The sequence below is a fragment of the Chiloscyllium plagiosum genome, unplaced genomic scaffold (assembly GCF_037043375.1).
Source record: "Chiloscyllium plagiosum isolate Xiang-an unplaced genomic scaffold, Cpla_swu_hap1 HiC_scaffold_39, whole genome shotgun sequence".
Taxonomy (NCBI): domain Eukaryota; kingdom Metazoa; phylum Chordata; class Chondrichthyes; order Orectolobiformes; family Hemiscylliidae; genus Chiloscyllium; species Chiloscyllium plagiosum.
Genome location: NW_028270177.1, coordinates 51,806,323 through 51,823,653, shown reverse-complemented (window position 1 = coordinate 51,823,653; position 17,331 = coordinate 51,806,323).

Sequence of the window (17,331 nt, the reverse complement as noted above, 5' to 3'; positions counted from 1 at the left end):
GGAGTGAGGGTCAGGCTGGGGACGGTGTGTGGGACGGAGTGAGGGTCAGGCTGGGGACGGTGTGTGGGACGGAGTGAGGGTCAGGCTGGGGACGGTGTGTAGGATGGAGTGAGGGTCAGGCTGGGGACGGTGTGTGGGACTCAGTGAGGGTTAGGCTGGGGACAGTGTGTGGGACGGAGTGAGGGTCAGGCTGGGGGCGGTGTGTGGGACAGAGTGAGGGTCAGGCTGGGGACGGTGAGTGGGACGGCGTGAGGATCAGGCTGGGAACGGTGTGTGGGACGGAGCGAGGGTCAGTCTGGGGGCGGTGTGTGGGACGCAGTGTGGATCAGACTGGGGATGGTGTGTGGGACCGAGTGTGGGTCAGGCTGGTGATGGTGTGTGGGACGCAGTGAGGGTCTGGCTGTGGACGGTGTGTGGGACGCAGTGAGGGTCAGGCTGGGGACGGTGTGTGGGACGGAGTGAGGGTCAGGCTGGGGACGGTGTGTTGGACGGAGTGAGGGTCAGGCTGGGGACGGTGTGTGGGACGCAATGAGGGACAGGCTGGGGGCGGTGTGTGGGACGGAGTGAGGGTCAGGCTGGGGACGTGTGTGGGACGGAGTGAGGGCCAGGCTGGGAAGGGTGTGTGGGACGGAGTGAGGGTCAGGCTGGGGACGGTGTGTGGACAGCAGTGAGGGTCAGGCTGGGGACTGTGTGTGGAACGGAGTGAGGGTCAGGCTGGGTAGGGTGTGTGGGACTGAGTGTGGGTCAGGCTGGGGACGGTGTGTGGGACGGAGTGAGGGTCAGGCTGGGGGCGGTGTGTGGGACGGAGTGAGGGTCAGGCTGGGGACGTGTGTGGGACGGAGTGAGGGTCAGGCTGGGGGTGGTGTGTGGACAGCAGTGAGGACCACTCTGGGTACGGTGTATGGGACGGAGTGAGGGTCAGGCTGGGGGCGGTGTGTGGACAGCAGTGAGGGTCAGCCTGCGACTGTGTGTGGGACGGAATGAGGGTCAGGCTGAGGGCGGTGTGTGGGACGGAGTGAGGGTCCTTCTGGGGGAGGTGTGTGGGACGGAGTGAGGGTCAGGCTGGGGACGTGTGTGGGACGGTGTGAGGGTCAGGCTGGGGAAGTGTGTGGGACGGAGTGAGGGTCAGGCTGGGGACGGTGTGTGGGACGGAGTGAGGGTCAGGCTGGGGACGGTGTGTGGGACGGAGTGAGGGTCAGGCTGGGGACGGTGTGTGGGACGGAGTGAGGGTCAGGCTGGGGACGGTGTGTGGGACGGAGTGAGGGTCAGGCTAGGGACGGTGTGTGGGACGCAGTGAGGGTCAGGCTGGGGACGGTGTGTGGGACGCAGTGAGTGTCAGGCTGGGGACGGTGTTTGGGACGCAGTGAGGTTCAGGCTGGGGACGGTGTGTGGGACGGAGTGAGGGTCAGGCTGGGGGTGGTGTGTGGGACGCAGTGAGGGTCAGGCTGGGGACGGTGTGTGGGACGCAGTGAGGGTCAGGCTGGGGACGGTGTGTGGGACGGAGTGCGGGTCAGGCTGGGGACGGTGTGTGGGACGGAGTGAGGGTCAGGCTGGGGACGGTGTGTGGGACGCAGTGAGGGTCAGGCTGGGGACGGTGTGTGGGACGCAGTGAGGGTCAGGCTGGGGGCGGTGTGTGGGACGCAGTGAGGGTCACGCTGGGGATGGTGTGTGGGACGGAGTAGGGTCAGGCTGGGGACGGTGTGTGGGATGCAGTGAGGGTCAGGCTGGGGACGGTGTGTGGGACGCAGTGAGGGTTAGGCTGGGGACGGTGTGTGGGAGGCCGTGAGGGTCAGGCTGGGGACGGTGTGTGGGACGCAGTGAGGGTCAGGCTGGGGATGGTGTGTGGGACGCAGTGAGGGTCACGCTGGGGACGGTGTGTGGGACGGAGTGAGGGTCAGGCTGGGGACAGTGTGTGGGACGCAGTGAGGGTCAGGCTGGGGACGGTGTGTGGGATGGAGTGAGGGTCAGGCTGGGGACGGTGTGTGGACAGCAGTGAGGGTCAGGCTGGGGACTGTGTGTGGGACGGAGTGAGGGTCAGGCTGGGTAGGGTGTGTGGGACTGAGTGTGGGTCAGTCTGGGGACGGTGTGTGGGACGGAGTGAGGGTCAGGCTGGGGGCGGTGTGTGGGACGGAGTGAGGGTCAGGCTGGGGACGTGTGTGGGACGGAGTGAGGGTCAGGCTGGGGGTGGTGTGTGGACAGCAGTGAGGACCACTCTGGGTACGGTGTATGGGACGGAGTGAGGGTCAGGCTGGGGGCGGTGTGTGGACAGCAGTGAGGGTTAGCCTGCGACTGTGTGTGGGACGGAATGAGGGTCAGGCTGAGGGCGGTGTGTGGGACGGAGTGAGGGTCCTTCTGGGGGAGGTGTGTGGGACGGAGTGAGGGTCAGGCTGGGGACGTGTGTGGGACGGTGTGAGGGTCAGGCTGGGGAAGTGTGTGGGACGGAGTGAGGGTCAGGCTGGGGACGGTGTGTGGGACGGAGTGAGGGTCAGGCTGGGGACGGTGTGTGGGACGGAGTGAGGGTCAGGCTGGGGACGGTATGTGGGACGGAGTGAGGGTCAGGCTGGGGACGGTGTGTGGGACGGAGTGAGGGTCAGGCTAGGGACGGTGTGTGGGACGCAGTGAGGGTCAGGCTGGGGACGGTGTGTGGGACGCAGTGAGTGTCAGGCTGGGGACGGTGTTTGGGACGCAGTGAGGTTCAGGCTGGGGACGGTGTGTGGGACGGAGTGAGGGTCAGGCTGGGGGTGGTGTGTGGGACGCAGTGAGGGTCAGGCTGGGGACGGTGTGTGGGACGCAGTGAGGGTCAGGCTGGGGACGGTGTGTGGGACGGAGTGCGGGTCAGGCTGGGGACGGTGTGTGGGACGGAGTGAGGGTCAGGCTGGGGACGGTGTGTGGGACGCAGTGAGGGTCAGGCTGGGGAGGTGTGTGGGACGCAGTGAGGGTCAGGCTGGGGGCGGTGTGTGGGACGCAGTGAGGGTCACGCTGGGGATGGTGTGTGGGACGGAGTGAGGGTCAGGCTGGGGACGGTGTGTGGGACGCAGTGAGGGTCAGGCTGGGGACGGTGTGTGGGACTCAGTGAGGGTTAGGCTGGGGACGGTGTGTGGGAGGCCGTGAGGGTCAGGCTGGGGACGGTGTGTGGGACGCAGTGAGGGTCAGGCTGGGGATGGTGTGTGGGACGCAGTGAGGGTCACGCTGGGGACGGTGTGTGGGACGGAGTGAGGGTCAGGCTGGGGACAGTGTGTGGGACGCAGTGAGGGTCAGGCTGGGGACGGTGTGTGGGACGGAGTGAGGGTCAGGCTGGGGACGGTGTGTGGGAGGCATTGAGGGTCAGGCTGGGGACGGTGTGTGGGACGCAGTGAGGGTCAGGCGGGGGACGGTGTGTGGGACGGAGTGAGGGTCATGCTGGGGACGGTGTGTGGGACGCAGTGAGGGTCAGGCTGGGGACGGTGTGTGGGACGGAGTGATGGTCAGGCTGGGGACGGTGTGTGGGACGGAGTGAGGGTCAGGCTGGGGACGGTGTGTGGGAGGCAGTGAGGGTCAGGCTGTGGACGGTGTGTGGGACGCAGTGAGGGTCAGGCGGGGGACGGTGTGTGGGACGGAGTGAGGGTCATGCTGGGGACGGTGTGTGGGACGCAGTGAGGGTCAGGCTGGGGACGGTGTGTGGGACGGAGTGACGGTCAGGCTGGGGACGGTGTGTGGGCCGGAGTGAGGGTCAGGCTGGGGACGGTGTGTGGGATGGACTGAGGGTCAGGCTGGGGGCGGTGTGTGGGACGGAGTGAGGGTCAGTCTGGGGACGGTGTGTGGGACGCAGTGAGGTTCAGGCTGGGGACGGTGTGTGGGACGGAGTGAGGGTCAGGCTGGGGACGGTGTGTGGGACGGAGTGAGGGTCAGGCTGGGGACGGTGTGTGGGACGGAGTGAGGGTCAGGCTGGGGACGGTGTGTGGGACGGAGTGAGGGTCAGGCTGGGGACGGTATGTGGGACGGAGTGAGGGTCAGGCTGGGGACGGTGTGTGGGACGGAGTGAGGGTCAGGCTAGGGACGGTGTGTGGGACGCAGTGAGGGTCAGGCTGGGGACGGTGTGTGGGACGCAGTGAGTGTCAGGCTGGGGACGGTGTTTGGGACGCAGTGAGGTTCAGGCTGGGGACGGTGTGTGGGACGGAGTGAGGGTCAGGCTGGGGGTGGTGTGTGGGACGCAGTGAGGGTCAGGCTGGGGACGGTGTGTGGGACGCAGTGAGGGTCAGGCTGGGGACGGTGTGTGGGACGGAGTGCGGGTCAGGCTGGGGACGGTGTGTGGGACGGAGTGAGGGTCAGGCTGGGGACGGTGTGTGGGACGCAGTGAGGGTCAGGCTGGGGAGGTGTGTGGGACGCAGTGAGGGTCAGGCTGGGGGCGGTGTGTGGGACGCAGTGAGGGTCACGCTGGGGATGGTGTGTGGGACGGAGTGAGGGTCAGGCTGGGGACGGTGTGTGGGACGCAGTGAGGGTCAGGCTGGGGACGGTGTGTGGGACTCAGTGAGGGTTAGGCTGGGGACGGTGTGTGGGAGGCCGTGAGGGTCAGGCTGGGGACGGTGTGTGGGACGCAGTGAGGGTCAGGCTGGGGATGGTGTGTGGGACGCAGTGAGGGTCACGCTGGGGACGGTGTGTGGGACGGAGTGAGGGTCAGGCTGGGGACAGTGTGTGGGACGCAGTGAGGGTCAGGCTGGGGACGGTGTGTGGGACGGAGTGAGGGTCAGGCTGGGGACGGTGTGTGGGAGGCATTGAGGGTCAGGCTGGGGACGGTGTGTGGGACGCAGTGAGGGTCAGGCGGGGGACGGTGTGTGGGACGGAGTGAGGGTCATGCTGGGGACGGTGTGTGGGACGCAGTGAGGGTCAGGCTGGGGACGGTGTGTGGGACGGAGTGATGGTCAGGCTGGGGACGGTGTGTGGGACGGAGTGAGGGTCAGGCTGGGGACGGTGTGTGGGAGGCAGTGAGGGTCAGGCTGTGGACGGTGTGTGGGACGCAGTGAGGGTCAGGCGGGGGACGGTGTGTGGGACGGAGTGAGGGTCATGCTGGGGACGGTGTGTGGGACGCAGTGAGGGTCAGGCTGGGGACGGTGTGTGGGACGGAGTGACGGTCAGGCTGGGGACGGTGTGTGGGCCGGAGTGAGGGTCAGGCTGGGGACGGTGTGTGGGATGGACTGAGGGTCAGGCTGGGGGCGGTGTGTGGGACGGAGTGAGGGTCAGTCTGGGGACGGTGTGTGGGACGCAGTGAGGTTCAGGCTGGGGACGGTGTGTGGGACGGAGTGAGGGTCAGGCTGGGGACGGTGTGTGGGACGCAGTGAGGGTCAAGCTGGGGACGGTGTGTGGGACGGAGTGAGGGTCAGGCTGGGGACGGTGTGTGGGACGGAGTGAAGGTCAGGCTGGGGACGGTGAGTGGGACGGAGTGAGGATCAGGCTGGGAACGGTGTGTGGGACGGAGCGAGGGTCAGTCTGGGGGCGGTGTGTGGGACGCAGTGTGGATCAGACTGGGGACGGTGTGTGGGACCGAGTGTGGGTCAGGCTGGTGACGGTGTGTGGGACGCAGTGAGGGTCTGGCTGTGGACGGTGTGTGGGACGCAGTGAGGGTCAGGCTGGGGACGGTGTGTGGGACGGAGTGAGGGTCAGGCTGGGGACGGTGTGTTGGACGGAGTGAGGGTCAGGCTGGGGACAGTGTGTGGGACGCAATGAGGGACAGGCTGGGGGCGGTGTGTGGGACGGAGTGAGGGTCAGGCTGGGGACGTGTGTGGGACGGAGTGAGGGCCAGGCTGGGAAGGGTGTGTGGGACGGAGTGAGGGTCAGGCTGGGGACGGTATGTGGACAGCAGTGAGGGTCAGGCTGGGGACTGTGTGTGGGACGGAGTGAGGGTCAGGCTGGGGACGGTATGTGGACAGCAGTGTGGGTCAGGCTGGGGACGGTGTGTGGGACGGAGTGAGGGTCAGGCTGGGGGCGGTGTGTGGGACGGAGTGAGGGTCAGGCTGGGGACGTGTGTGGGACGGAGTGAGGGTCAGGCTGGGGGTGGTGTGTGGACAGCAGTGAGGGTCAGGCTGGGGACGGTGTGTGGGACGCAGTGAGTGTCAGGCTGGGGACGGTGTTTGGGACGCAGTGAGGTTCAGGCTGGGGACGGTGTGTGGGACGGAGTGAGGGTCAGGCTGGGGGTGGTGTGTGGGACGCAGTGAGGGTCAGGCTGGGGACGGTGTGTGAGACGCAGTGAGGGTCAGGCTGGGGACAGTGTGTGGGACGGAGTGCGGGTCAGGCTGGGGACGGTGTGTGGGACGGAGTGAGGGTCAGGCTGGGGACGGTGTGTGGGACGCAGTGAGGGTCAGGCTGGGGACGGTGTGTGGGACGGAGTGAGGGTCAGGCTGGGGGCGGTGTGTGGGACGCAGTGAGGGTCACGCTGGGGATGGTGTGTGGGACGGAGTGAGGGTCAGGCTGGGGACGGTGTGTGGGACGCAGTGAGGGTCAGGGTGGGGACGGTGTGTGGGACGCAGTGAGGGTTAGGCTGGGGACGGTGTGTGGGAGGCCGTGAGGGTCAGGCTGGGGACGGTGTGTGGGACGCAGTGAGGGTCAGGCTGGGGATGGTGTGTGGGACGCAGTGAGGGTCACGCTGGGGACGGTGTGTGGGACGGAGTGAGGGTCAGGCTGGGGACGGTGTGTGGGACGCAGTGAGGGTCAGGCTGGGGACGGTGTGTGGGACGGAGTGAGGGTCAGGCTGGGGACGGTGTGTGGGACGGAGTGAGGGTCAGGCTGGGGACGGTGTGTGGGAGGCAGTGAGGCTCAGGCTGGGGACGGTGTGTGGGACGCAGTGAGGGTCAGGCGGGGGACGGTGTGTGGGACGGAGTGAGGGTCATGCTGGGGACGGTGTGTGGGACGCAGTGAGGGTCAGGCTGGGGACGGTGTGTGGGACGGAGTGAGGGTCAGGCTGGGGACGGTGTGTGGGACGGAGTGAGGGTCAGGCTGGGGACTGTGTGTGGGACGCAGTGAGGGTCAGGCTGGGGACGGTGTGTGGGACGGAGTTAGGTTCAGGCTGGGGACGGTGTGTGGGACGGAGTGAGGGTCAGGCTGGGACGGTGAGTGGGACGGAGTGAGGGTCAGGCTGGGAACGGTGTGTGGGACGGAGTGAGGGTCAGTCTGGGGGCGGTGTGTGGGACGCAGTTTGGATCAGGCTGGGGACGGTGTGTGGGACACAGTGAGGGTCAGTCTGGGCACTGTGTGTGGGACGGAGTGAGGGTCAGGCTGGGTAGGGTGTGTGGGACGGAGTGAGGGTCAGGCTGGGGACGGTGTGTGGACAGCAGTGAGGGTCAGGCTGGGGACTGTGTGTGGGACAGAGTGAGGGTCAGGCTGGGTAGGGTGTGTGGGACTGAGTGAGGGTCAGGCTGGGGGCGGTGTGTGGGACGGAGTGAGGGTCAGGCTGGGGACGTGTGTGGGACGGAGTGAGGGTCAGGCTGGGTAGGGTGTGTGGGACGGAGTGAGGGTCAGGCTGGGGACTGTGTGTGGACAGCAGTGAGGGTCAGGCTGGGGACGGTGTGTGGGAGGCAGTTAGGGTCAGGCTGGGGACGGTGTGTGGACAGCAGTGAGGGTCAGGCTGGGGACTGTGTGTGGGACGGAGTGAGGGTCAGGCTGGGTAGGGTGTGTGGGACTGAGTGTGGGTCAGGCTGGGGACGGTGTGTGGGACGGAGTGAGGGTCAGGCTGGGGGCGGTGTGTGGGACGGAGTGAGGGTCAGGCTGGGGACGTGTGTGGGACGGAGTGAGGGTCAGGCTGGGGGTGGTGTGTGGACAGCAGTGAGGGTCAGGCTGGGGACGGTGTGTGGGACGCAGTGAGGGTCAGGCTGGGGACGGTGTGTAGGATGGAGTGAGGGTCAGGCTGGGGACGGTGTGTGGGACTCAGTGAGGGTCAGGCTGGGGACAGTGTGTGGGACGGAGTGAGGGTCAGGCTGGGGGCGGTGTGTGGGACAGAGTGAGGGTCAGGCTGGGGACGGTGAGTGGGACGGAGTGAGGATCAGGCTGGGAACGGTGTGTGGGACGGAGCGAGGGTCAGTCTGGGGGCGGTGTGTGGGACGCAGTGTGGATCAGACTGGGGACGGTGTGTGGGACCGAGTGTGGGTCAGGCTGGTGACGGTGTGTGGGACGCAGTGAGGGTCTGGCTGTGGACGGTGTGTGGGACGCAGTGAGGGTCAGGCTGGGGACGGTGTGTGGGACGGAGTGAGGGTCAGGCTGGGGACGGTGTGTTGGACGGAGTGAGGGTCAGGCTGGGGACAGTGTGTGGGACGCAATGAGGGACAGGCTGGGGGCGGTGTGTGGGACGGAGTGAGGGTCAGGCTGGGGACGTGTGTGGGACGGAGTGAGGGCCAGGCTGGGAAGGGTGTGTGGGACGGAGTGAGGGTCAGGCTGGGGACGGTATGTGGACAGCAGTGAGGGTCAGGCTGGGGACTGTGTGTGGGACGGAGTGAGGGTCAGGCTGGGGACGGTATGTGGACAGCAGTGTGGGTCAGGCTGGGGACGGTGTGTGGGACGGAGTGAGGGTCAGGCTGGGGGCGGTGTGTGGGACGGAGTGAGGGTCAGGCTGGGGACGTGTGTGGGACGGAGTGAGGGTCAGGCTGGGGGTGGTGTGTGGACAGCAGTGAGGGTCAGGCTGGGGACGGTGTGTGGGACGCAGTGAGTGTCAGGCTGGGGACGGTGTTTGGGACGCAGTGAGGTTCAGGCTGGGGACGGTGTGTGGGACGGAGTGAGGGTCAGGCTGGGGGTGGTGTGTGGGACGCAGTGAGGGTCAGGCTGGGGACGGTGTGTGAGACGCAGTGAGGGTCAGGCTGGGGACAGTGTGTGGGACGGAGTGCGGGTCAGGCTGGGGACGGTGTGTGGGACGGAGTGAGGGTCAGGCTGGGGACGGTGTGTGGGACGCAGTGAGGGTCAGGCTGGGGACGGTGTGTGGGACGGAGTGAGGGTCAGGCTGGGGGCGGTGTGTGGGACGCAGTGAGGGTCACGCTGGGGATGGTGTGTGGGACGGAGTGAGGGTCAGGCTGGGGACGGTGTGTGGGACGCAGTGAGGGTCAGGGTGGGGACGGTGTGTGGGACGCAGTGAGGGTTAGGCTGGGGACGGTGTGTGGGAGGCCATGAGGGTCAGGCTGGGGACGGTGTGTGGGACGCAGTGAGGGTCAGGCTGGGGATGGTGTGTGGGACGCAGTGAGGGTCACGCTGGGGACGGTGTGTGGGACGGAGTGAGGGTCAGGCTGGGGACGGTGTGTGGGACGCAGTGAGGGTCAGGCTGGGGACGGTGTGTGGGACGGAGTGAGGGTCAGGCTGGGGACGGTGTGTGGGACGGAGTGAGGGTCAGGCTGGGGACGGTGTGTGGGAGGCAGTGAGGCTCAGGCTGGGGACGGTGTGTGGGACGCAGTGAGGGTCAGGCGGGGGACGGTGTGTGGGACGGAGTGAGGGTCATGCTGGGGACGGTGTGTGGGACGCAGTGAGGGTCAGGCTGGGGACGGTGTGTGGGACGGAGTGAGGGTCAGGCTGGGGACGGTGTGTGGGACGGAGTGAGGGTCAGGCTGGGGACTGTGTGTGGGACGCAGTGAGGGTCAGGCTGGGGACGGTGTGTGGGACGGAGTTAGGTTCAGGCTGGGGACGGTGTGTGGGACGGAGTGAGGGTCAGGCTGGGACGGTGAGTGGGACGGAGTGAGGGTCAGGCTGGGAACGGTGTGTGGGACGGAGTGAGGGTCAGTCTGGGGGCGGTGTGTGGGACGCAGTTTGGATCAGGCTGGGGACGGTGTGTGGGACACAGTGAGGGTCAGTCTGGGCACTGTGTGTGGGACGGAGTGAGGGTCAGGCTGGGTAGGGTGTGTGGGACGGAGTGAGGGTCAGGCTGGGGACGGTGTGTGGACAGCAGTGAGGGTCAGGCTGGGGACTGTGTGTGGGACAGAGTGAGGGTCAGGCTGGGTAGGGTGTGTGGGACTGAGTGAGGGTCAGGCTGGGGGCGGTGTGTGGGACGGAGTGAGGGTCAGGCTGGGGACGTGTGTGGGACGGAGTGAGGGTCAGGCTGGGTAGGGTGTGTGGGACGGAGTGAGGGTCAGGCTGGGGACTGTGTGTGGACAGCAGTGAGGGTCAGGCTGGGGACGGTGTGTGGGAGGCAGTTAGGGTCAGGCTGGGGACGGTGTGTGGACAGCAGTGAGGGTCAGGCTGGGGACTGTGTGTGGGACGGAGTGAGGGTCAGGCTGGGTAGGGTGTGTGGGACTGAGTGTGGGTCAGGCTGGGGACGGTGTGTGGGACGGAGTGAGGGTCAGGCTGGGGGCGGTGTGTGGGACGGAGTGAGGGTCAGGCTGGGGACGTGTGTGGGACGGAGTGAGGGTCAGGCTGGGGGTGGTGTGTGGACAGCAGTGAGGGTCAGGCTGGGGACGGTGTGTGGGACGCAGTGAGTGTCAGGCTGGGGACGGTGTTTGGGACGCAGTGAGGTTCAGGCTGGGGACGGTGTGTGGGACGGAGTGAGGGTCAGGCTGGGGGTGGTGTGTGGGACGCAGTGAGGGTCAGGCTGGGGACGGTGTGTGAGACGCAGTGAGGGTCAGGCTGGGGACGGTGTGTGGGACGGAGTGCGGGTCAGGCTGGGGACGGTGTGTGGGACGGAGTGAGGGTCAGGCTGGGGACGGTGTGTGGGACGCAGTGAGGGTCAGGCTGGGGACGGTGTGTGGGACGCATTGAGGGTCAGGCTGGGGGCGGTGTGTGGGACGCAGTGAGGGTCACGCTGGGGATGGTGTGTGGGACGGAGTGAGGGTCAGGCTGGGGACGGTGTGTGGGACGCAGTGAGCGTCAGGGTGGGGACGGTGTGTGGGACGCAGTGAGGGTTAGGCTGGGGACGGTGTGTGGGAGGCCGTGAGGGTCAGGCTGGGGACGGTGTTTGGGACGCAGTGAGGGTCAGGCTGGGGATGGTGTGTGGGACGCAGTGAGGGTCACGCTGGGGACGGTGTGTGGGACGGAGTGAGGGTCAGGCTGGGGACGGTGTGTGGGACGGAGTGAGGGTCAGGCTGGGGACGGTGTGTGGGACGGAGTGAGGGTCAGGCTGGGGACGGTGTGTGGGACGAAGTGAGGGTCAGGCTGGGGACGGTGTGTGGGAGGCAGTGAGGCTCAGGCTGGGGACGGTGTGTGGGACGCAGTGAGGGTCAGGCGGGGGACGGTGTGTGGGACGGAGTGAGGGTCATGCTGGGGACGGTGTGTGGGATGCAGTGAGGGTCAGGCTGGGGACGGTGTGTGGGACGGAGTGAGGGTCAGGCTGGGGACGGTGTGTGGGACGGAGTGAGGGTCAGGCTGGGGACTGTGTGTGGGACGCAGTGAGGGTCAGGCTGGGGACGGTGTGTGGGACGGAGTTAGGTTCAGGCTGGGGACGGTGTGTGGGACGGAGTGAGGGTCAGGCTGGGACGGTGAGTGGGACGGAGTGAGGGTCAGGCTGGGAACGGTGTGTGGGACGGAGTGAGGGTCAGTCTGGGGGCGATGTGTGGGACGCAGTTTGGATCAGGCTGGGGACGGTGTGTGGGACACAGTGAGGGTCAGTCTGGGCACTGTGTGTGGGACGGAGTGAGGGTCAGGCTGGGTAGGGTGTGTGGGACGGAGTGAGGGTCAGGCTGGGGACGGTGTGTGGACAGCAGTGAGGGTCAGGCTGGGGACTGTGTGTGGGACAGAGTGAGGGTCAGGCTGGGGGCGGTGTGTGGGACGGAGTGAGGGTCAGGCTGGGGACGTGTGTGGGACGGAGTGAGGGTCCGGCTGGGTAGGGTGTGTGGGACGGAGTGAGGGTCAGGCTGGGGACTGTGTGTGGACAGCAGTGAGGGTCAGGCTGGGGACGGTGTGTGGGAGGCAGTTAGGGTCAGGCTGGGGACTGTGTGTGGGACTGAGTGAGGGTCAGGCTGAGGGCGGTGTGTGGGACGGAGTGAGGGTCAGGCTGGGGACGTGTGTGGGACGGAGTGAGGGTCCGGCTGGGTAGGGTGTGTGGGACGGAGTGAGGGTCAGGCTGGGGACTGTGTGTGGACAGCAGTGAGGGTCAGGCTGGGGACGGTGTGTGGGAGGCAGTTAGGGTCAGGCTGGGGACGGTGTGTGGGACGGAGTGAGGGTCAGGCTGGGGACGGTGTGAGGGACGGAGTGAGGTTCAGGCTGGGGACTGTGTGTGGGACGCAGTGAGGGTCAGGCTGGGGACGGTGTGTGGGATGCAGTGAGGGTCAGTCTGGGGGCGGTGTGTGGGACGGAGTGAGGGTCAGGCTGGGGACGGTGTGTGGGACGCAGTGAGTGTCAGGCTGGGGACAGTGTGTGGGACGCAGTGAGGGTCAGGCTGGGGACGGTGTGTGGGACGGAGTGAGGGTCAGGCTGGGGACGGTGTGTGGGACGGAGTGAGGGTCAGGCTGGGGACGGTGTGTGGGACGCAGTGAGGGTCAGGCTGGGGACGGTGTGTGGGACGGAGTGAGGGTCAGGCTGGGGACGGTGTGAGGGACGGAGTGAGGGTCAGGCTGGGGACTGTGTGTGGGACGCAGTGAGGGTCAGGCTGGGGACGGTGTGTGGGAGGCAGTGAGGGTCAGTCTGGGGGCGGTGTGTGGGACGGAGTGAGGGTCAGGCTGGGGACGGTGTGTTGGACGGAGTGAGGGTCAGGCTGGGGACCGTGTGTGGGACGCAGTGAGGGTCAGGCTGGGGGCGGTGTGTGGGACGGAGTGAGGGTCTTGCTGGGCGAGGTGTGTGGGACGCAGTGAGGGTCAGGCTGGGGACGTGTGTGGGACGGTGTGAGGGTCAGGCTGGGGACGTGTGTGGGACGGAGTGAGGGTCAGGCTGGGGACGGTGTGTGGGACGGAGTGAGGGTCAGGCTGGGGACGATGTGTGGGACGGAGTGAGGGTCAGGCTGGGGACGGTGTGTGGGACGGAGTGAGGGTCAGGCTGGGGACGGTGTGTAGGATGGAGTGAGGGTCAGGCTGGGGACGGTGTGTGGGACTCAGTGAGGGTCAGGCTGGGGACAGTGTGTGGGACGGAGTGAGGGTCAGGCTGGGGGCCGTGTGTGGGACAGAGTGAGGGTCAGGCTGGGGACGGTGAGTGGGACGGAGTGAGGATCAGGCTGGGAACGGTGTGTGGGACGGAGCGAGGGTCAGTCTGGGGGCGGTGTGTGGGACGCAGTGTGGATCAGACTGGGGACGGTGTGTGGGACCGAGTGTGGGTCAGGCTGGTGACGGTGTGTGGGACGCAGTGAGGGTCTGGCTGTGGACGGTGTGTGGGACGCAGTGAGGGTCAGGCTGGGGACGGTGTGTGGGACGGAGTGAGGGTCAGGCTGGGGACGGTGTGTTGGACGGAGTGAGGGTCAGGCTGGGGACGGTGTGTGGGACGCAATGAGGGACAGGCTGGTGGCGGTGTGTGGGACGGAGTGAGGGTCAGGCAGGGGACGTGTGTGGGACGGAGTGAGGGCCAGGCTGGGAAGGGTGTGTGGGACGGAGTGAGGGTCAGGCTGGGGACGGTGTGTGGACAGCAGTGAGGGTCAGGCTGGGGACTGTGTGTGGGACGGAGTGAGGGTCAGGCTGGGTAGGGTGTGTGGGACTGAGTGTGGGTCAGGCTGGGGGCGGTTTGTGGGACGGAGTGAGGGTCAGGCTGGGGGCGGTGTGTGGGATGGAGTGAGGGTCAGGCTGGGGACGTGTGTGGGACGGAGTGAGGGTCAGGCTGGGGGTGGTGTGTGGACAGCAGTGAGGGTCAGGCTGGGGACGGTGTGTGGGACGCAGTGAGTGTCAGGCTGGGGACGGTGTTTGGGACGCAGTGAGGTTCAGGCTGGGGACGGTGTGTGGGACGGAGTGAGGGTCAGGCTGGGGGTGGTGTGTGGGACGCAGTGAGGGTCAGGCTGGGGACGGTGTGTGGGACGCAGTGAGGGTCAGGCTGGGGACGGTGTGTGGGACGGAGTGCGGGTCAGGCTGGGGACGGTGTGTGGGACGGAGTGAGGGTCAGGCTGGGGACGGTGTGTGGGACGCAGTGAGGGTCAGGCTGGGGACGGTGTGTGGGACGCAGTGAGGGTCAGGCTGGGGGCGGTGTGTGGGACGCAGTGAGGGTCACGCTGGGGATGGTGTGTGGGACGGAGTGAGGGTCAGGCTGGGGACGGTGTGTGGGACGCAGTGAGGGTCAGGCTGGGGACGGTGTGTGGAACGCAGTGAGGGTTAGGCTGGGGACGGTGTGTGGGAGGCCGTGAGGGTCAGGCTGGGGACGGTGTGTGGGACGCAGTGAGGGTCAGGCTGGGGATGGTGTGTGGGACGCAGTGAGGGTCACGCTGGGGACGGTGTGTGGGACGGAGTGAGGGTCAGGCTGAGGACGGTGTGTGGGACGCAGTGAGGGTCAGGCTGGGGACGGTGTGTGGGACGGAGTGAGGGTCAGGCTGGGGACGGTGTGTGGGACGGAGTGAGGGTCAGGCTGGGGACGGTGTGTGGGAGGCAGTGAGGCTCAGGCTGGGGACGGTGTGTGGGACGCAGTGAGGGTCAGGCGGGGGACGGTGTGTGGGAGGGAGTGAGGGTCATGCTGGGGACGGTGTGTGGGACGCAGTGAGGGTCAGGCTGGGGACGGTGTGTGGGACGGAGTGAGGGTCAGGCTGGGGACGGTGTGTGGGACGGAGTGAGGGTCAGGCTGGGGACTGTGTGTGGGACGCAGTGAGGGTCAGGCTGGGGACGGTGTGTGGGACGGAGTTAGGTTCAGGCTGGGGCCGGTGTGTGGGACGGAGTGAGGGTCAGGCTGGGACGGTGAGTGGGACGGAGTGAGGGTCAGGCTGGGAACGGTGTGTGGGACGGAGTGAGGGTCAGTCTGGGGGCGGTGTGTGGGACGCAGTTTGGATCAGGCTGGGGACGGTGTGTGGGACACAGTGAGGGTCAGTCTGGGGACTGTGTGTGGGACGGAGTGAGGGTCAGGCTGGGTAGGGTGTGTGGGACGGAGTGAGGGTCAGGCTGGGGACGGTGTGTGGACAGCAGTGAGGGTCAGGCTGGGGACTGTGTGTGGGACAGAGTGAGGGTCAGGCTGGGTAGGGTGTGTGGGACTGAGTGAGGGTCAGGCTGGGGGCGGTGTGTGGGACGGAGTGAGGGTCAGGCTGGGGACGTGTGTGGGACGGAGTGAGGGTCAGGCTGGGTAGGGTGTGTGGGACGGAGTGAGGGTCAGGCTGGGGACTGTGTGTGGACAGCAGTGAGGGTCAGGCTGGGGACGGTGTGTGGGACGGAGTGAGGGTCAGGCTGGGGGCGGTGTGTGGGACGGAGTGAGGGTCAGGCTGTGGACGGTGTGTGTGACGGAGTGAGGGTCAGGCTGGGGACGGTGTGTGGGACGGAGTGAGGGTCAGGCTGGGGACGGTGTGTGGGACGGAGTGAGGGTCAGGCTGGGGGCGGTGTGTGGGACGGAGTGAGGGTCACTCTGCGGACGGTGTGTGGGACGGAGTGAGGGTCAGGCTGGGGGTGGTGTGTGGGACGGAGTGAGGGTCAGGCTGGGGACGGTGTGTGGGACGGAGTGAGGGTCAGGCTGGGGACGGTGTGTGGGATGGAGTGAGGGTCAGGCTGGGGACGGTGTGTGGGACGGAGTGAGGGTCAGGCTGGGTAGGGTGTGTGGGACGGAGTGAGGGTCAGGCTGGGGACGGTGTGTGGGACGGAGTGAGGGTCAGGCTGGGGACGGTGTGTGGGACGCAGTGAGGGTCAGGCTGGGGACGGTGTGTGGGACGGAGTGAGGGTCAGGCTGGGGACGGTGTGAGGGACGGAGTGAGGGTCAGGCTGGGGACTGTGTGTGGGACGCAGTGAGGGTCAGGCTGGGGACGGTGTGTGGGAGGCAGTGAGGGTCAGTCTGGGGGCGGTGTGTGGGACGGAGTGAGGGTCAGGCTGGGGACGGTGTGTTGGACGGAGTGAGGGTCAGGCTGGGGACCGTGTGTGGGACGCAGTGAGGGTCAGGCTGGGGGCGGTGTGTGGGACGGAGTGAGGGTCTTGCTGGGCGAGGTGTGTGGGACGCAGTGAGGGTCAGGCTGGGGACGTGTGTGGGACGGTGTGAGGGTCAGGCTGGGGACGTGTGTGGGACGGAGTGAGGGTCAGGCTGGGGACGGTGTGTGGGACGGAGTGAGGGTCAGGCTGGGGACGATGTGTGGGACGGAGTGAGGGTCAGGCTGGGGACGGTGTGTGGGACGGAGTGAGGGTCAGGCTGGGGACGGTGTGTAGGATGGAGTGAGGGTCAGGCTGGGGACGGTGTGTGGGACTCAGTGAGGGTCAGGCTGGGGACAGTGTGTGGGACGGAGTGAGGGTCAGGCTGGGGGCGGTGTGTGGGACAGAGTGAGGGTCAGGCTGGGGACGGTGAGTGGGACGGAGTGAGGATCAGGCTGGGAACGGTGTGTGGGACGGAGCGAGGGTCAGTCTGTGGGCGGTGTGTGGGACGCAGTGTGGATCAGACTGGGGACGGTGTGTGGGACGGAGTGAGGGTCAGGCTGGGGACTGTGTGTGGGACGCAGTGAGGGTCAGGCTGGGGACGGTGTGTGGGACGGAGTTAGGTTCAGGCTGGGGACGGTGTGTGGGACGGAGTGAGGGTCAGGCTGGGACGGTGAGTGGGACGGAGTGAGGGTCAGGCTGGGAACGGTGTGTGGGACGGAGTGAGGGTCAGTCTGGGGGCGGTGTGTGGGACGCAGTTTGGATCAGGCTGGGGACGGTGTGTGGGACACAGTGAGGGTCAGTCTGGGGACTGTGTGTGGGACGGAGTGAGGGTCAGGCTGGGTAGGGTGTGTGGGACGGAGTGAGGGTCAGGCTGGGGACGGTGTGTGGACAGCAGTGAGGGTCAGGCTGGGGACTGTGTGTGGGACAGAGTGAGGGTCAGGCTGGGTAGGGTGTGTGGGACTGAGTGAGGGTCAGGCTGGGGGCGGTGTGTGGGACGGAGTGAGGGTCAGGCTGGGGACGTGTGTGGGACGGAGTGAGGGTCAGGCTGGGTAGGGTGTGTGGGACGGAGTGAGGGTCAGGCTGGGGACTGTGTGTGGACAGCAGTGAGGGTCAGGCTGGGGACGGTGTGTGGGACGGAGTGAGGGTCAGGCTGGGGGCGGTGTGTGGGACGGAGTGAGGGTCAGGCTGTGGACGGTGTGTGTGACGGAGTGAGGGTCAGGCTGGGGACGGTGTGTGGGACGGAGTGAGGGTCAGGCTGGGGACGGTGTGTGGGACGGAGTGAGGGTCAGGCTGGGGGCGGTGTGTGGGACGGAGTGAGGGTCACTCTGCGGACGGTGTGTGGGACGGAGTGAGGGTCAGGCTGGGGGTGGTGTGTGGGACGGAGTGAGGGTCAGGCTGGGGACGGTGTGTGGGACGGAGTGAGGGTCAGGCTGGGGACGGTGTGTGGGACGGAGTG